Source organism: Schistocerca gregaria, chromosome 1 (genome assembly GCF_023897955.1).
Source record: "Schistocerca gregaria isolate iqSchGreg1 chromosome 1, iqSchGreg1.2, whole genome shotgun sequence".
Taxonomy (NCBI): domain Eukaryota; kingdom Metazoa; phylum Arthropoda; class Insecta; order Orthoptera; family Acrididae; genus Schistocerca; species Schistocerca gregaria.
The window spans coordinates 962,748,296-962,768,737 of NC_064920.1; the positions used below are offsets into that span (position 1 = coordinate 962,748,296).

General features: G+C 44.7%; 1 non-coding gene across 1 annotated transcript; it reads right to left on the reverse strand.

Moving 5' to 3' along the window:
* Nucleotides 1-2,678: 2,678 nt before the first annotated feature.
* On the reverse strand, nucleotides 2,679-2,752 carry Trnat-ugu (transfer RNA threonine (anticodon UGU)). Its single transcript has one exon. It is a non-coding gene; the product is annotated as a tRNA-Thr (tRNA).
* Between the last annotated feature and the right edge of the window lie 17,690 nt (nucleotides 2,753-20,442).

Consider the following 20,442-nt stretch of genomic DNA (forward strand, 5'->3'; position numbering starts at 1 on the left):
CGCAAGGGAGCCCGGTTTCGATTCACGGCAGGGGACTAGGTGTTGTGTGTCCTTCATCATCATTTTCGTTAACATTGACACGCAAGTCGCCGAAGTGGCGTCAACTAAAAAGACTTGCAATACGACAGCCGATCCCCGGAGGGGATATCCCGGCCAATATATTCCATACGATCATTTCATTTTATGTAAATCGGAAATTGGGGTTCAAGTCCCGATCCGGCACAAATTTTCATTTTCGTAATTCCCTTACACAGCTCGTATTTGCAACTGCGAATACATTTCATTTATTTCATGATAGCTGTGGCCGTCACAGTGCTTGTTCTTCTGACATGTGCCCATGGCTGGAGGAACATTCTCGTATCATTCTTCTTAACAACACAGGCGTTACAGTATCATATTTATCTGCCGGTACCAGGCACACACTTTCAATTAAAATGTCCTCCCGTCTATGGGACATATATAATGTGTGTATGAGTACATGTTGTGACACATGAACGACGACATGTGGAAGTTTGGATGTGATCATTTAGTCGTGTACAGATTACCAAAGTGGTAAGGAAACCCGGATTCGAGTTGCGGTCCAGCACAAATTTTCATTGTCGTTCATTCCCTCGTAATATACACTATGTGATCAAAAGTATCATGACACCCCCAAAAACATACGTTTTTCATATTGGGTGCATTGTACTACCACCTTACTGGCAGGTACTCCATATCAGCGACCTCAGCAGTCATTGGACATAGTGCGAGAAGAGAATGAGGCGCCCTGCGGAACTCACGGATTCGAACTTGGTCCGGTGATTGGGTGTCACTTGTCTCATACGCCTGTACCCGAGATTTCCACACTCCTAAACTCTCTAGGTCAATTGTTTCCGATGTGATAGCGAAGTGGAAACGTGAAGGGATAAGCACAGCACAATAGCGTACACGTCGACTTTGTCTGTTGACTGACAAGAGACCGCCGACAGTTGAAAAGGGTCGTAATGTGTGATAGGCAGACATCTATCCAGACCATCACACAGGAATTCCTAACTGCATCAGGATACATTGCAGATTCTATGACAGTTAGGCGGGGGGTGAGAAAACTTGGATTTCATGGTCGAGCGGGTGCTCATAAGCCACTCATAACGCCGTTAAATGCCAAACGACTCCTTGCTTGGGGTAAGGAGTGTAAACATTGGACGATTGAAGAGTGGAAAAATGATGTGTGGAGTGATGAATCACGGTACACAATGTGGCAGTCCGATGGCAGGATGTGGGTATGGCGAATGCCCGGTGAACGTCATCTGCCAGCGTGTGTAGTGCCATCAGTAAAATTCGGAGGCGGTGGTGTTATGGTGTGGTCGTGTTTTTCATGAAAGGGGCTTGCACCCCGTGTTGTTTTGCGTGGCACTATCAAACCACAGCCCTACATTGATGTTTGAAGCACCTTCTTGCTTCCCACTGGTGAAGAGCAAATGGGGAATGCCGATTGCATCCTTCAACACGATCGAGCACCTGTTCATAATGTACGGCCTGTGGCGAAGTGGTTACACGACAATAACATCCCTGTAATGGACTGGCCTGCACGGAGCCTTGAGCTGAATCTTATAGAACACCTTTGAAATGTTTTGGAACGCCAACTTCGTGCCAGCCGTCACCGACCGACATCAATACCTCTCCTCAGTGCAGCACTCCGTGAATAATGGGCTGCCATTCCGCAAGAAACCTTCCAGCACCTCATTGAACGTATGCCTGCGAGAGTGGAAGCATTTCATCAAGGCTAAGGGTGGGCCACCACCATATTAAATTCCAGCTGTACCGATGGAGGGCGCCACGAACTTGAAAGTTATTTTCAGCCAGATGTCCTGATACCTTTGATCACTTAGTGTAGTCGATGGTTGTTCGTGTTCGCAACTGCAAATACGTTTCATGCATTTTATAATGGCTGTCGTCGCATGCATGCATGTCCAAAGGAACATTGCATCGTTCATCTTAACAAGACAGGCACTGCAATACCGTATTCATTCGTCCATACTGTGCAGCGGCTTTCGAGGAGTGGTGTTCGCCGAACAATGGACTCTCGCCTTCTCCAATCACAGCACCTATACCTGCATGATGTATCTCCACCTCCAACAACTCTGGCAACATAACAGCTTGTGGAAGGTGAACTTAACCATCTTTCAGGGACAGGACTGCTGTCAACAAGTTGGCACAGTGTGGGCCAACTGTGAACAACATCATTCCCGGTACCTCTCGACTTTGGCGTGCTGGCTGCTCTGCACCAAATTAGCAATCCGCAAGACAGTTATGCAGTTTGCAAAGACATGGCAACGTGGACTTACTACGTGGCCCTCGCCGACCTCGGCCCTCTACCCTGCCGCCAGACTGACAACTAAAACGACACTGACTCTAGACTCATCATTGATGAAGCGCCGATTAGAAAGAGCCATAATTCTCTCGCGACGACATTATCAAACAGCTGCAGAGGTACCCACTCTGGCGAACATCCGCTGATATCGTCGACGGTTAATCACACGCCTTAAGATGTGAGATAGTCGCCCCTGTACGACCACAGCAACCAGAGTGAAAGTCATGGGGGATAATTTCCGTCTTTCCAGGAAAGTGATGACTAACTGAAAACCTCAGCTGCCGACAGGTGTTGTTGATATACCTCGATGTGGACAGCTGAAAATGTGTGCCCCGACCGGGACTCTAACCCGGGATCTCCTGCTTACATGGCAGACGCTCTATCCATCTGAGCCACCGAGGACACAGATGAATAGCGCCACTGCAGGGACTTATCCCTTGCACGCTTCCCGTGAGACTCACATTCCCAACTGTCGACAATTCTACATATGTATTGTAGTTTACAGACATTTGCCCATCCACTTATTACTCGCGCACGCTTTGGTGATTCCCGTAAGAGTTTGGGCAACCTGTGCGCATTCGCAGAGACGTAGGTCAATGGCTGGGTAGCCTTTAACTATATATACGAAGACAGTAACTTGTTCTCGAAAGAACAGTTACTGTTGATGACCGTGCAGCTTTCTCTGGAGTAAATGATGATTAACTGAAAACCTCAGCTGCCGACAGGTGTTGTTGATATACCTCGATGTGGACAGCTGAAAATGAGTGCCCCGACCGGTTTCGAGTCCCGGTCGGGGCACACATATCCAGCTGTCCACATCGAGGTATATCAACAACACCTGTCGGCAGCTGAGGTTTTCAGTTAATCATCATTTACTCCAGAGAAAGCTGCACGGTCATCAACAGTAACTGTTCTTTCGAGAACAAGTTACTGTCTTCGTATATTTCCAGGAAAGAACTGTATATGACGTGGCGTGCAGTAGGTGACGCACAATCTCGGCAGAGCAACAGCGATGGCATTAACGGAGGAAGTCTCGCCTGTAGGTGTGATCAATAAACCTCCAGGGCTCCATGGATTACCAATCGAGTTTTACCAGACCATCCGTGACTTCATGGTTCCCAGCTGGAGTACCAGGTTTTGCGAGCTCATGACCCAGACTCAGTTGAGGACACGGAAAAATCTCAAGGAGGGAGCGCTAAGATATCTTGAGCCACCTTTATTTTTACCACATGAATTATATGCACCTATTCTTCCTGGCAAATTACATCGTCAATAGGACAATCAATGTCAGGGTGAGTGTTCAATAGAGCGAAACCATTAAGTCGATCCTCCTCCATTGTCGACCTCAGCCATGTCTTTGTACGCCGCAAAGTTGAAAAACTTCTTTCTATTGCAACAATAGATGCAGGTAGACAAGCAAATAGTTTGTACGGCGTGTGCAAAGTAGGAATAGTCCCTGTTTATAACGTTACATATCGAAGGTTCTCGGTACAATAAAACAGTAGAATATTCTCGACTTTTCTCGAACAAATTCCAGACAGAATAACATATCGTCATCACTGGAATGGCCGCGACTACTCTCGAAGATATGTGTTAGCTATCTATGTTCCAAACAGAAACGTATAAAATACGATGACGCGGAAGCGCGTGCTACATAGGAAAGTAGAACTACTCGATAACTCGATTCAGTCGAGTCAGCTGACGAAAGAGACAAACGAATATCGCGCGGGCTGACCGGCGGAGGCGGCGCGAGTGCCAATGCGTGTGGCCCGCAAGGGGGGAGGTGGGGGGGGGGGGGCGGGGCGTCCCGCGCGGCCCCCCATATGTATCCGCCACTGCCCAGACTGCATTGTATCGCCTACTTTAGTAGAAGGACTTCTTATACCGGTACACAAGCCAGCGGGAGAGCGGCTGGTCAACGACTATTGGCCACTTACGATGTTGAATGACTACACGATCTTAGCCAGACTTATGGCAGGTCACATTAAGAAGACGTTGCTGGCGGTCATTGTCCCAGAACAGACGTCGCAGTGTGGGGGACGGTTATGCCAACATGCAAAAGGCTGGCGGCAACTGCAAGGACTTAATAGCAATCGCCCTGACGTGCAGCCTGAGGGCAGCAAACATCTCCATCGATTTCGACTGAGATTTCGATAGAGTGCACATTAACTTCCTACTACAGGTGATGGACCACTTGGGATTTCCCACAAGCCCCATCGGGACCCTGTGCCGCCTTAGGCAGCAGTCAGCTCTCAGGTCAACAGACGGATGGTGAACCCATTATCCATTAAGAGGTCTCTACGACAAGATTTCCACCTTTCTGCCTACCTTCATGCAATCATTCTCGAGTCACTCCTTCGGGGTCTCAACTGCAGGCTATCTGGCAACACCGTGCAGGATATGACCTTCTGTTATATGATGTACGCTGACGACCTGCTACTGCTGGTTTGTTCCACCAATGAATCCCACAGCACACTAAATCGTATCGAGGATACAGACAGGCTATGGGCAATCTTCTGAGCTTCAAGAACTTGGTGGCGTTGGTTATCAGATTTGGTAGCGGGCTGGGTGCTGTCGTCCCACTTCTGCCAGTTACAGAACCGAGATGTTCGGGAGTCACTTTCACAAAGCACGTGAGCAAATCGGTCATGGCGAACTATCAACTGTTACGTACTTGTGACAGTGCATTAGAACCTCATCCAGGTCTTGAACCAGCTGCAACATGTTACATACCTGAACCTCTACGTGGTGTCAAAACTCAGTCACTTGTATAGGTTCCTCCTCAACTAGCTTCAGTTATTTCCTATCCACAGCATTTGTATTTAAAATAAGTTACGACACTCTCACGCTCCTCCTGTATGATGGAGTGCTGGGAATGGTTAATATCCAGGCACAAGCAGCTGCCCTCAGTATGATCAATATGTGGAAATGACGGACCAAGCAATATTCCTTCATCACTAATCGTCTGCTGGGGGTTCTGATGCCTGTCTCTAACGTCCTTCCAGTGTCAGTTGCATGTATGACGACAAAGCTGTCCCATGTACCGACATTCATTCCTGAACAGGGCTATATGTAATCTCAGATCTACCGCAACACGCCCGCCGAAGGAAAAAGATTTTTATATCACCATTCTGGGGGCGGTTTCACATACCGTTGTAAGAAGCAATCACCACTATTCATTGGCCACGAGTGTCGAAAACGATGCATCACGACTCAGGTTCCACGCTGATTAATGGACTCACCCCTTTGCTCTGACTGTTGTCTCCTGAACACCGATCAACGTCTCTTCATTTGCGTGTTGTCGTCCAGCAAAGGCTGGGCGACAGCACTACGTGATCAAAAGTATCAGGACATCTCATTGAAAATGACTTACAAGTTCGTGGCGCTCTCCATCGGTAATGCTGTAATTCAGTATAGTGTTGGTCCACCCTTAGCCTTGATGACAGCTTTCAATCTCGCAGGCACACATTCAGTTAGGTGCTGGAAGGTTGGAATGGCAGCCCATTCTCATGGAGTGCTGCACTGAGGAGAGGTAGTGATGTCGGTCGGTGAGGGCTGGCACGAAGTCGGCGTTCCAAAACATTTCAAAGGTGTTCTATAAGAGTCAGGTCAGGACTCTGTGCAGGCCAGTCCATTACAGGGATGTTATTGTCATGTAACCACTCCGCCACAGGCCGTACGTTATGAACAGGGATCGATCTTGTTGAAAGATGCAATCGGCATCCCCGAATTGCTCTTCAACAGTGGGAAGTAAGAAGGTGCTTAAAACATCAATGTAGGCCTGTGGTTTGATAGTGCCACGCAAAACAAGGGGTGCAAGCTCCGTTCATGAAAAACAAGACCACACCATAACACCACCGCCTCCGAATTTTACTGATGGCACTACACACGCTGGCAGATGACGTTCACCGGGCATTCGCCATACCCACATCCTGCCATCGGACTGCCACATTATGTACCGTGATTCGTCACTCCACACAACGTTTTTCCACTATTCAATCATCCAATGTTTACGCTCCTTGCCCCAAGCGAAGAGTCGTTTGGCATTTAACGGCGTGATGTGTGGCTTATGAGCAGCCACTCGACCATGAAATCCAAGTTTTCTCACATCCCGCCTAACTGTCATAGTACTTCCAGTGGATGCTGATGCAGTTAGGAATTCCTGTGTGATGGTCTGGATAGATGTCTGCCTATCACACATTACGACCCTCTTCAACTGTCGGCGGTCTGTCAGTCAACAGACAATGTCGGCCCTTACGCGTCCCTTCACGTTTCCACTTCGTTATCACATCGGAAACAATTGATCTAGAGAGTTTAGGAGTGTGGAAATCTCGCGTACAGGCGTATGACACAAGTGATACCCAATCACCTGACCACGTTTGAAGTCCGTTAGTTCCATGGAGCGCCCCATTCTGTTTTCTCACGATGTCTAATGACTACTAATGCCGCTGATATGGAGTATCTAGCAGTAGGTGACAGCACAATGCACCTAATATAAATAACCTATGTTTTTGGGGGTGTCCGGATACTTTTGATCACGTAGTGTATCTTGCTACCTCCGTGTCTCTCCTGATGTGACTGAACCTTGGACTCCCTCTATCCAGATTAATATTACTTTTCTTTCACAAATTATCTTGTGCTTACATGGTTCAAAGGAATGACCATTGAATATGTCTGAGGCGAAGTGGAGAAAGTGGAGCTTGAGTACTGGTGGTACCTGCAAAACACTCACCTTCCCCTCGAACATATACCGAGGTACCACATGCTCTTCACAAATTATTTACCTAGTGTTTTCGTTACTCCCTCCCCCACCCTAGATGGTGAGTGCTAAGCTCAGTCTGCTGAGCCGAGCAGCATCACATTGAAGACAAAAATTTCTGAATTCTAAGCAGTGAGGAAGGAAAGAAACTGCTGATTCATGAAAAGTTGAATGCACTGGAGCATTAGCAAAGCAAAATGAGTCTGCTGTAGATATTTTTACAAGCCATTGCTGGAGACAGAAAATGCCAATGGCTGTGGAGAAGAAAAATTAAGCTGCACTATTTCTTGAAGAAAGATTCTTTTAGATGAAGTAGTATACACTTTTTATATTTGTTTATCCTTTCAATGACATTTTAAAACAATATATTTTATAGGCTTTCATTTGTGCACATTTGCTAATCATATTTTCATAATTTAAAAAAAAAATATGGCACCTTGGATCCTTTTGCCTTGGGAAGACTTTTGGGAATAATTAAGGACAACGCCTGCAGAGATGTAGTTCATTTTTTATGATAGGAAAAAAGAGTTAGTATCGGTGTCTTAAGTGTGAATGGACATGGATTCAATACTTGGTAGCTCCTCAGATTTTTTCGATCGACAGAAGTCTGGACAGAATCCACTCAGCCCTTGTGAATCCAAATGAGAAGCTGCATAATAAAGAAACAGTAGCATCCTCAGAATTCAGCCACTGGCAATGACGGCTGTAGTGATTCGTGGCATGCTGATCACATGCCCCACATTCATAAATCACTCTCGTACTGTCTCATAGACACAATTTGGCTAGTCGGAACAGACCTGAACTGTGGGTGGTGTTCACTTTTACATAGCATATTCTAAGGCCCCGCATGAACCATGGACCTTGCCGTTGGTGGGGAGGCTTGCGTGCCTCAGCGATACAGATAGCCGTACCGTAGGTGCAACCACAACGGAGGGGTATCTGTTGAGAGGCCAGACAAACGTGTGGTTCCTGAAGAGGGGCAGCAGCCTTTTCAGTAGTTGCAGGGGTAACAGTCTGGATGATTGACTGGTTCAAATGGCTCTGAGTACTATGGGACTCAACTGCTGTGGTTATTAGTCCCCTAGAACTTAGAACTACTTAAACCTAACTAACCTAAGGACATCACACACATCCATGCCCGAGGCAGGATTCGAACCTGCGACCGTAGCAGTCGCACGGTTCCGGACTGCGCGCCTAGAACCGCGAGACCACCGCGGCCGGCGATGATTAACTGATCTGGCCTTGTAACAATAACCAAAACAGCCTTGCTATGCTGGTACTGCGAACGGCTGAATGCAGGGGGAAACTACAGCCGTAATTTTTCCCGAGGGCATGCAGCTTTACTGTATGATTAAATAATGATGGCATCCTCTTGGGTAAAATATTCCGGAGGTAAAATAGTCCCCCATTCGGATCTCCGGGCGGGGACTACTTAAGAGGATGTCGTTATCAGGAGTAACAAAACTGGCGTTCTACGGGTCAGAGTGTGGAATGTCAGAATCCTATACCGGGCAGGTAGGTTAGAAAATGTAAAAAGGGAAATGGATCGGTTAAAGTTAGATATAGTGGGAATTAGTGAAGTTCGGTGGCAGGAGTAACAAGACTTTTGGTCAGGTGACTACAGGGTTATAAACACAAAATCAAATAGGGGTAATGCAGGAGTAGGTTTAATAATGAATAGGAAAATAGGAATGAGGGTAAGCTACTACAAACAACATAGTGAACGCATTATTGTGGCCAAGATAGATACGAAGCCCACACCTACTACAGTAGTACAAGTTTATATGCCAACTAGCTCTGCAGATGACGAAGAAATTGAAGAAATGTATGATCAAATAAAACAAATTATTCAGATAGTGAAGGGTGACGAAAATTTAATAGTCATGGGTGACTGGAATTCGGTAGTAGGAAAAGGGAGAGAAGGAAACGTAGTAAGTGAATATGGACTGGGGCAAAGAAATGAAAGAGGAAGCCGCCTGGTAGAATTTTGAACAGAGCACAACTTAATCATAGGTAACACTTAGTTCAAGAATCATAAAAGAAGGCTGTATACATGGAAGAAGCCTGGAGATACTGACAGGTTTCAGATAGATTATATAATGGTAAAACAGAGATTTAGAAACCAGGTTTTAAATTGTAAGACACTTCCAGGGGCAGATGTGGACTCTGAGAACAATCTGTTGGTTATGATCTGTAGATTAAAACTGAAGAAACTGCAAAAAGATGGGAATTTAAGGAGATGGGATCTGGATAAACTAAAAGAACCAGACGTTGTACAGAGTTTCGAGGAGAGCATAAGGGAGCAATTGACAGGAATGGGGGAAAGAAATACAATACAAGAAGAATGGGTAGGTTTGAGGGATGAAGTAGTGAAGGCAGCAGAGGATCAAGTAGGTTATAAGACGAGGGCTGGTAGAAATCCTTGGGTAACAGAAGAAATATTGAATTTAATTGATGGAAGGAGAAAATATAAAAATGCAGTAAATGAAGCAGGCAAAAAGGAATACAAACGACTCAAAATTAACATCGACAGGAAGTGCAAAATGGCTAAGCAGGGATGGATAGAGGACAAATGTAAGGATGTAGGGGCATATCTCACTAGGGGTAAGATAGATACTGCCTGAAATTAAAATTAAAGAGACCTTTGGAGAAAGGAGAAAAACTTGTATGAATATCAAGATCTCAGGTGGTAACCCAGTTCTAACCAAAGAAGGGAAAGCAGAAAGGTGGAAGGAGTATATAGAGGGTCTATACAAAGGCGATGTACTTGAGGACAATATTATGGAAATGTAAGAGGATGTAGATGAAGATGAAATGGAAGATACGATACTGCGTGAAAAGTTTGACAGAGCACTGAAAGACCTGAGTCGAAACAAGGCCCCTGGAGTAGACAACATTCCATTGGAACTACTGACGGCCTTGGGAGAGCCAGTCCTGACAAAACTACCATCTGGTGAGCAAGATGTATGAGACACGCGAAATACCCTCAGACTTCTAGAAGAATATAATAATTCCAATCCCAAGAAAGCAGGTGTTGACAGATGTGAAAATTACCGAACTATCAGTTTAATAAGTCACAGCTGCAAAATACTAACTCGAGTTCTTTACAGACGAATGGAGAAACTAGTAGTAGCCGACCTCGTGGAAGATCAGTTTGGATTCCGTAGAAATGTTGGAACACGTGAGGCAATACTGACCCTACGACTTATCTTAGAAGCTAGATTAAGGAAGGGCAATCCTACGTTTCTAGCATTTGTAGACTTAGAGAAAGCTTTTGACAATGTTGACTGGAATACTCTCTTTCAAATTCTGTAGGTGGCAGGGGTAAAATACAGGGAACGAAAGGCTATTTACAATTTGTACAGAAACCAGATGGTAGTTATACGAGTCGAGGGACATGAAAGGGAAGCAGTGGTTGGGAAAGGAGTGAGACAGAGCTGTAGTCTATCCCCGATGTTATTCAATCTGTATATTGAGCAAGCAGTGAAGGAAACAAAAGAAAAATTCGGAGTACGTATTAAAGTCCATGGAGAAGAAATAAAAATTTTGAGGTTCGCCGATGACATCGTAATTCTGTCAGAGACAGCAAAGGACTTGGAAGAGCAGTTGAACGGAATGGATAGTGTCTTGAAAGGAGGATATAAGATGACCATCAACAAAAGCAAAACGAGGATCATGGAACGTAGTCGAATTACGTCGGGTGATGCTGAGGGAATTAGATTAGGAAGTGAGACATTTAAAGTAGTAAAGGAGCTTTGCTATTTGGGGAGCAAAATAACTGATGATAGTCGAAGTAGAGATGATATAAAATGTAGACTGGCAATGGCAAGGAAAGCGTTTCTGAAGAAGAGAAATTTGTTAACATCGAGTATAGATTTAAGTGTCAGGAAGTCATTTCTGAAAGTATTTGTATGGAATGTAGCCATGTATGGAAGTGAATTATGGACGATAAATAGTTTGGACAAGAAGAGAATAGAAGCTTTCGAAATGTGGTGCTACAGAGGAATGCTGAAGATTAGATGGGTAGATCACATAACTAATGAGGAAGTGTTGAATAGGATTGGGGAGAAGAGAAGTTTGTGGCACAACTTGACCAGAAGAAGGGATCGATTGGTAGGACATGTTCTGAGGCATCAAGGGATCACCAATTTAGTATTGGAGGCCAGCGTGGAGGGTAAAAATCGTAGAGGGAGACAGAGAGATGACTACACTAAGCAGATTCAGAGGGATGTAGGTTGCAGTAGGTACTGGGAGATGAAGAAGCTTGCACAGGGTAGAGTAGCATGGAGAGCTGCATCAAACCAGTTTCAGGACTGAAGACCACAACAACAACAACAACATTCTAAGGCAGGGCTTCCCGATCTTTTCAGCTTCGAAACCCATGGGAATTGAATGCCCCCCCCCCCCCCCCCCGAAGTATCAATAGTCTTTGGTTCAGAGATGAATAAAAACAATTTGAAATTAACGATCCAATTTGAATTCCCACTGCATACAGACAGTTACTAGTGAATATACTCTCTTTGTTCAACACACTATAGCCTGATTAAAATTACTTGGTAATTGAAATTTCACACAATGGAGCTTTCGTCCTCCAAGAGCAATCAACGTCGCGTCCAAACTGTTCGCTGTTGAGAAGCTGCCGCTTATCGTCTGTTCACTTCGAGTGTTTGGCTACTGTTGTGTAAGTAGCATGCATATTTCGTAACAGTCGTGTGTGTGTGTGTGTGTGTGTGGTTTTTCGTGAAGTCCGAAGAAAAATGTTCAAATGTATGTAAAGTCTTCCTTTGGTCGTCCTCCCTCCTCATTCATTTCAACTGGAAACTTCCCTTGTTGTGAAGGCGATGGAGAAACTGCAGCCTTCTTCAATGATCCTGACTTCAGACACCGATCCATGTTAGAAGTAATAAACTGGTCAAAAATCGACTTATGAAATAGGTAGTGCACTGACAAGACAAGTTTAACATTTAACGATGCCTGGGGCCGCATACGTGCCAGCGAGAGATGTGATTGGTCGACGAAGCTCGCTCCGCGCATGCCTGTAAGGTTTCAGCGCATCTAGCGCCGTAAGTCAGCGCACAAACGACCCCCGTATTGTTGCTAAACAGTCGATCAGAGAAGCCGCATTCTCCGGCACTAAACTGTGAATACGTTCTCAGTTAGTATCCGCAAATGCTGCTTTAGGATACGACCTGAAGTAAAAGTACACCTGTTTTTCACACGAAAAAAAGATGAATTTGATTTTCACATTTTTATTCAGTAATTTTACTCATTATTTTACACGATTTGGTGAAAGGTGGGCGCGGACCTCCTAGAAAGAGCCGGCGGACCCCTAACGGATCCGCGGACCACAGGTTGGGAAGCCCTGTTCCAAGGGATTCTGCAGCAATTTTGCTAGTCTGCTCTTTTACCTTAGGGATGTACAGCAATCACATGCGCTTATTTCAGTTTCTTGTCACTATCCTCTGTGCAAGAGATTCGCAATAAATGCCAACTGCTGTAAGTAAGACACCAATGCCGAATCCGCTGACTTTGTTCTGAACTCACCCAATTGCTTTCCAACTCCATGGATGTCTTTTTCTGTGATCTATATACATATTGTGCCTTCTGCAAATATTCAACTTTTCCCTGCGCACAGCATCGCAGTCCAACCGTCATGGTCGATTGTTCTTCACCGTACCCCACTTCTTAAAACCGTATACAGTGTACCAGGACATTGTTGCCGATGCTCGATAATACCGACCATTGGCTCTGAACATTCTAGAAGATCAACCATGTGCAGACGTCAGAAGTTAACTGCTGGTCGATCATTGGGAGGGATATTGATACCGGTTTCTTGTACTTTGGACGTGGTGTTCTGTTGCCTTTGCCGTCTGCTTTCAAGGTAAGAAGCTTTCGCAAGAATTGTAACGACTATTCACGACCTCTTATGACGGAGGGGGCTCGACGGTCACTGTCGAAGGAGTCTCTGTAACACTCATAATTCAACTAAATAACTGCGGAAAAAGTCATGCAGAAATTGTATGTACATTTTCGATTTCTTCAAGGAGTGCAAAATTGAAGAACAAAAGCCAAGCATGAGTGGTTCGAGGACCTTTGAAGATACTGAGTGATGTGACACAGTGGTTAGCACATTAAACTCACTTTCGGGAAGACGGCGGCCTATATCGCCATCTGTCTGTCCAACATTAGATTTTCGTAGTTAAAATCACTCAATGCAATACTCGGGATGGTCCTGTAAAAAAAGACACAGCTTGTTGTCAGGAGCTTTTGAGGTTAACTCTCTAGAGCCACTCGCAAACACCGGTGCTCCTGACAGTCTGATGAGGCGAGATTTACTATCGAGAGTAGCTGGCGGGGAGGTATAGAAAATGCTCACATGGGTAGTGTCCACGCTATGACCGCTTGGCAGCTTCCAGTGGCGGCTGGTCAGTATACATTCTGCGTGTTCGTCAATTTTTGCATTCAGATAATTTTGAGAGCGTCTGCTGTGTAACAGTTACCCATATCAAAAAGTTTATACTACAGCCACTACCAGTCATAATAACTATTATAATGAAACTTTCTGGCAGATTAAAACTGTGTGCCGGACCGACACTCGAACTTGGGTCCAGTACACAGTTTTAATCTGCCAGAAAGTTTCATATCACCGCACACTCCGCTGCAGAATGAAAATCTCATTCTGGAAACATCCCCTAGGCTGTGGCTAAGCCATGTCTCCGCAACATCCTTTCTCTCAGGAGTGCTAGTTCTGCAAGTTTCGCAGGAGAGCTTCTGTAAAGTTTGGAAGGTAGGAGACGAGGAACTGGCAGAAGTAAAGCTGTGAGGACAGGGCGGGAGCCGTGCTTGGGTAGCTCAGTCGATAGAGCACTTGCCGGCAAAAGGCAAAGGTCCTGAGTTCGAGTCTCGGTCCGGCACACAGTTTTAATCTGCCAGGAAGTTTCATATCAGCGCACACTCCGCTGCAAAGTATAAATCTCATTCTGGAAACTACTATAATGGTAGGGGGAACAAAACTTCTGGTTAGGTGAATACAGGTTTATAAAAACAAAATCATATAGGGGTAATGCAGGAGTAGGTTTAATAATGAATAGGAAAATAGGAGTGCGGGTAAACTACTACAAACAGCATAGTAAACGCATTATTGTGGCCAAGATAGACCCGAAGCCCACGCCTACCACAGTAGTACAAGTTTATATGCCAACTAGCTCCGCAGATGACGAAGAGATTGATGAAATGTATGATGAGATAAAAGAAATTACTCAGATAGTGAAGGGATACGAAAATTTAATAGTCATGGGTGACTGGAATTAGGTACTAGAAGAAGAGAGAGAAGGAAACGTAGTAGGTGAATATGGATTGGGGGGAAGAAATGAAAGAGGAATCCATTCGCCGCTCGGCTGCCGAGCCGCACGGACGTGTGGCGGCAGCGCTAGGAGGGCTGGCGTAAACAGCGGCTGTGTGGCTGTTACGAAGGTCAGTAGAGCGCTTTGTTTACTTTGCATCTTTCAGTGATTTAAAATGAGAAAATGAACGAAATTAACTGTGAAAGAAGAGATACGGTTAGATTCTCTTTTGATTGGACCTGTAAAAGACCAAAGGCTTTTGAGATCAAAAGGTGGCTTTCAGAAACAGTTAAGATCACAGGAGACGGAATTGTTGGCGTTCATCTATCTTTTGTTTCCAATTCTGACTTTTTGAAATTGACTTCCTCTGATTTGTGCTCCTCGATAGTTGACAACTGTGGTGGCAAATTGAAAATTAATCATGCAGACGGAACCGTTAGTGACGTTCTTGTTTCCCATGCTGTGTTAGGCATTCGAACAGTGAAAGTTTTCGAACTGCCGTTCGAGGTCCCTGCCGGAGCAATCAATGCTGCTCTTCAGCCGTATGGTAGGGTTATATCTAATATTGCAGAAAAATGGTCGGAGCAATATATGTTTCCGGTTTTGAATCGAGTTAGACAGATTAAGATTGAGCTCTTACGACATATCCCTGTTGTGGTCTTCAGTCCTGAGACTGGTTTGAGGCAGCTCTCCATGCTACTCTATCCTGTGCAAGCTTCTTCATCTCCCAGTACCTACTGCATCCTAAATCCTTTTGGATGTGCTTAGAGTATTCATCTCTTGGTCTCCCTGTACGATTTTTACCCTCCACTCTGCACTCCAATACTAAATTGGTGATCCCTTGATGCCTCAGAACATGTCCTACCAACCGATCCCTTCTTCTAGTCAATGTTGTGCCACAAACTCCGCTTCTCTCCAATTCTATTCAATACCTCCTCATTAGTTATGTGATCTATCCATCCAATCTTCAGCTTTCTTCTGTAGCACCACATTTCGAAAGCTTCAATTCTCTTCTTGTCCAAACTATTTATCGTCCATGTTTCACTTCCGTACATAGCTACACTCCATACAAATACTTTCAGAAATGACTTCCTGACACTTAAATCTATAGTCAATGTTAACAAATTTCTCTTCTTCAGAAACGCTTTCCTTCCCATTGCCAGTCTACATTTTATATCCTCTCTAATTCGACCATTGTCAGTTATTTTGCTCCCCAAATAGCAAAACTCCTTTACTACTTTACGTGTCTCATTATCTAATCTAATTCCCTCAGCATCACCCGACGTAATTCGACTACGTTCCATGATCCTCGTTTTGCTTTTGTTGATGTTCACCTTACATCCTACTTTCAGGACACTATCCATTCCGTTCAACTGTTCTTCCAAGTCCTTTGCCGTCTCTGACAGAATTACAATGTCATCGGCGAACCTCAAAGTTTTTATTTCTTCTCCATGGATTTTAATACCTACTCCGAATTTTTTTTTTTGTTTCTTTTACTGCTTGCTCAATATACAGATTGAACAACATCGGGGAGAGGCTACAACCCTGTCTCACTCCCTTCCCAACCACTGCCTCCCTTTCATGTCCCTCGACCCTTATAACTGCCATCTGGTTTCTGTACAAATTGTAAATAGCCTTTTGCTCCCTGTATTTTACCCCTGCCACCTTCAGAATTTGAAAGAGAGTATTCCAGTCAACATTGTCAAAAGCTTTCTCCAAGTCTACAGATGCTAGAAACGTAGGTTTGCTTTTTCTTAATCTAGCTTCTAAAGTAAGTCGTAGGGTCAGTATTGCCTCACGTGTTCCCATATTTCTACGGAACCCAAATGATCTTCCCCGAGGTCGGCTTCTACCAGATTTTCCATTTGTCTGTAAAGAACTCACGTTAGTATTTTGCAGCCGTGACTTATTAAACTGATAGTTCGGTAATTTTCACATCTGTCAACGCCTGCTTTCTTTGGAATTGGAATTATTATATTCTTCTTGAAGTCTGAGGGTATTTCGCCTGTCTCATACATTGTGCTCACCAGATGGTAGAGTTTTGTCAGCACTGGCTCTTCCAAGGCTGTCAGTAGTGCTAATGGAATGTTGTCTACCCCGGGGGCCTTGTTTCGACTCAGGTCTTTCAGTGCTCTGTCAAACTTTTCACGCAGTATCGTATCTCCCATTTCATCTTCATCTACATCCTCTTCCATTTCCATAATATTGTCCTGAAGTACATCGCCCTTGTATAGATCCTCTATATACTCCTTCCACCTTTCTGCTTTCCCTTCTTTGGTTAGAACTGGGTTTCCATCTGAGATCTTGATATTCATACAAGTTTTTCTCCTTTCTCCAAAGGTCTCTTTAATTTTAATTTCAGGCAGTATCTGTCTTACCCCTAGTGAGATATGCCCCTACATCCTTGCATTTGTCCTCTAGCCATCCCTGCTTAGCCAATTTGCACCTCCTGTCGATCTTATTTTTGAGACGTTTGTATTCCTTTTTGCCTGCTTCATTTACTGCATTTTTATATTCTTTCCTTTCTTCATTTAAATTCAATATTTCTTCTGTCACCCAAGGATTTCTTTCCCCCATTCTTGTCAGTTGTACTCTTATGCTCTCTCTGAAACTCTGTACAACCTCTGGTTCTTTCACTTTATCCAGGTCCCATCTCCTGAAATTCCCACCTCTTTGCAGTTTCTTCAGTTTTAATCTACAGTCCATAACCAATAGATTGTGGTCAGAGTCCACATCTGACCCTGGAGATGTCTTACAATTTAAAACCTGGTTCCTAAATCTCTGTCTTAGCATTATATAATCTATCTAAAACCTTTTAGTATCTCCATGGTTCTTCCATGTATACAACCTTCTTTCATGATTCTTGTACCAAGTGTTAGCTTTCATTAAGTTGTCCTCTGCGCAAAATTCTATCAGGCGGCTTCCTCTTTCATTTCTTAGCCCCAATCCATATTCACCTACTACGTTTCCTTCTCTTCCTTTTCCCACTGATGAATTCCAGTCACCCATGACTATTAAAATTTTCGTCTCCCTTCACAATCTGAATACTTTCTTTTATGTCATCATACTTTTCTTCAATTTCTTCGTCACCTGCAGAGCTAGTAGGCATATAGAGTTGTACTACTGTCATAGGCGTGGGCTTCGTGTCTATATTGGCCACAACAAAGCTTTCACTGTGCTGTTTGTAGTAGCTTACACACATTCCTATTGCTTTATTCGTTATTAAACCTACTCCTGCATTACCCCTATTTGATTTTGTATTTATAACCCTGTATTCACGTGACCAAAAGTCTTGTTCCTCCTGCCACCGAACTTCACTAATTCCCACTATATCTAACTTTAACCTATCCTTTTACTTTTTTAAATTTTCTAACCTACCTGCCCGATTAAGGGATCTGACATTCCACGCTCCAATCCGTAGAACGCCAGTTTTCTCCTGATAACAACGTCCTCTTGAGTAGTCCCCGCCCGGAGATCCGAATGGGAGACTATTTTACCTCCGAAATATTTTACCCAAGAGGACACCATCATCATTTATACATACAGTAAAGCGGCATGCCCTTCGGAAAAATTACGGTCGTAGTTTCCCCTTGCTTTCAGCTGTTTGCAGTACCAGCACAGCAAGGCCGTTTTGGTTAGCGTTACAGGGCCAGATCAGTCAATCATCCAGACTGTTGCTCCTGCAAGTACTGAAAAGGCTGCTGCCCCTCTTCAGGAACCATCCGTTTGTCTGGCCTCTCAACAGATACCCCTCCGTTGTGGTTGCACCTACGGTACGGCTATCTGTGTCGCTGACGCACGCAAGCCTCCCCACCAACGGCAAGGTCTATGGTTCATGGGGGGGGAAGGGGGCGGGGACATATCTCTACTTACTAGAATAGCTGTGGCCATCGCGCTCTCATAATTTATGATGGGCAGCCATGGACTTGTGCGTTATGTAACGGTACAGGGCACGTCAGAAGTGAGTGCAGTAGAAGGCATGTTCCTCAGTTATCGACTAACGAGGCGGCTGTCCCAGGACAAGTTGTTAGCATGCAAGTGACGTACGCTGCCGCGGCAGCTAGCCGGGCCCCATATCAACACAATATAGCCGAGGCCGAGCAGGCGGATCCATCCTACGCGCGCACGGAAAAGGGAAGCACCGCGGAGTTGACTAACGAGGACAATCAGAATCTGGCCAGTAACGATGTCACTGAGGACGCACCACGCTTGCCCTCTGAGTCAGACAACTCTTCCAACGAGCGACAAGCTTCATCGATAATACCTGATGTAGACATGGCAGAGTACGACGCGGTAGTTACACACGAAAGGGCCAACATCCCAGACGGAACTACAGTGGATGGACATAAAGAGGAAGTGATACAACAGAAAACTTACAACCACACAGATGAAAGGATACCACAGACAAGTTCAGGAAACCTCAAAGGAAAAGGAGGGGCGCAAGAAGACGAACCAATGACACCACCCGTCTAACGTGTCGTAGAAACAGCAGCAACGGCCGACTCTGAAATTAACGGAGCTCAAAAATCTTCCTCCACGAAGGCGGGACAGGGACTTCTCCTCGACCTTCCATGGAGTCGCCAGGAAGTTCACCAAAGGTTTCACCGACGATTTCATCGAAATCATCAAAAAATAAAAAGAGACGAAGAGCACATCAAGCTGCAGAGAGTTTGGCCCCTCCTTTAAGACAGCGATAGAGGAAGATACAGGAGACCGAAAAGAAGGACGAAGATATACAAAGGGAAGCGGTCGGCGAATCTTCGGATCGGAACAAGGGACAAGATCGGGCTGACACGCCACACGGAACATATGAACCCTTGCATGACAATACGACATCAGATGTGGACAATGAAACCCGACTTGGACAAGGACATGATCACGACATCACCGAGCCACGATTTAACTGGGCGGACGAAAAGGAGGATCAGACCGATGCAATGGAGGCGGAAGGGGTTTTTGACATAAATTTTTTTATTGAAAATTGTCACACCGGACTCTAAGAAGAAAGAACAAACAGAAAAAAGAAGGAAAACCGTCAATGGAATACAAGTAAAATAAAATAACACTACATATATATCTAACCCGAAATTATTGTACGCGGTTCCAATACCTTGTCCTCTGTTTACTTTCTTGTAGTGTCTCACAGTGGAACATACATATAACGTGACCACCTCAAACACAAACAAAATTCAGAATCAAGCAAAGGTAGCTGCACTGAAGGACTTTCTGTATCAGTCAGATACAGATATCGCCTTCCTGCAGGAAGTTAATGTCAAAGAATTGTATGTTTCAGGGTACAAAGAGGTGTTGAATGTGGCTCCAGAAAACGCGTGTGGAGCAGCCATCCTTGCTAAAGAAGGGATCGAGATGACAAACGTGTGCCTTTTCGAGTCGGGGAGGGGAATTAGCTGTAAAATTTTTAACACCACTTTTATAAACCTATACGCACTTTCAGGCAACAATGCGAGACGAGAGAGGGCAGCCTTTTTTAAAAGTGACATTTTATTTCTACTCCAAGAAAACACCTGTAGAAATTGTCATTAGTGGAGATTACAATTGCGTTTTAAATAAGAAGAATCAGCGACCAAATTTTAACTTCTCCCAAGAACTGCAGGCGTTGGTCACCAACATGAAGTGGTTTGACGCGTGGGAAATAAAATATCCGACGCTGGTTCGCTTCACATATATCACTGGCGCTACACAGAGCAGAGTCGACGGAATATATGTCACCCCCCTTTAGACACTAAAGTCATTAGTATCGAGGTGATACCAGCTGCCTTCTCTGACCACCTCGGAGTGAGGTGCAGTATCAAATTAACCAGGCAAAAGACATATTGGGGTCGCCCACTATGGAATTTAAATATCAATACCCTCTCTGAAAACGCTCTAGCTTTAAAGATGCAAGAAACTTGGCAGTCTGTTTTAAGAATGCGTACTAAATATAGAACAACTATTGAATGGTGGACTATGGCCGCTAAGAAAAAGATAGG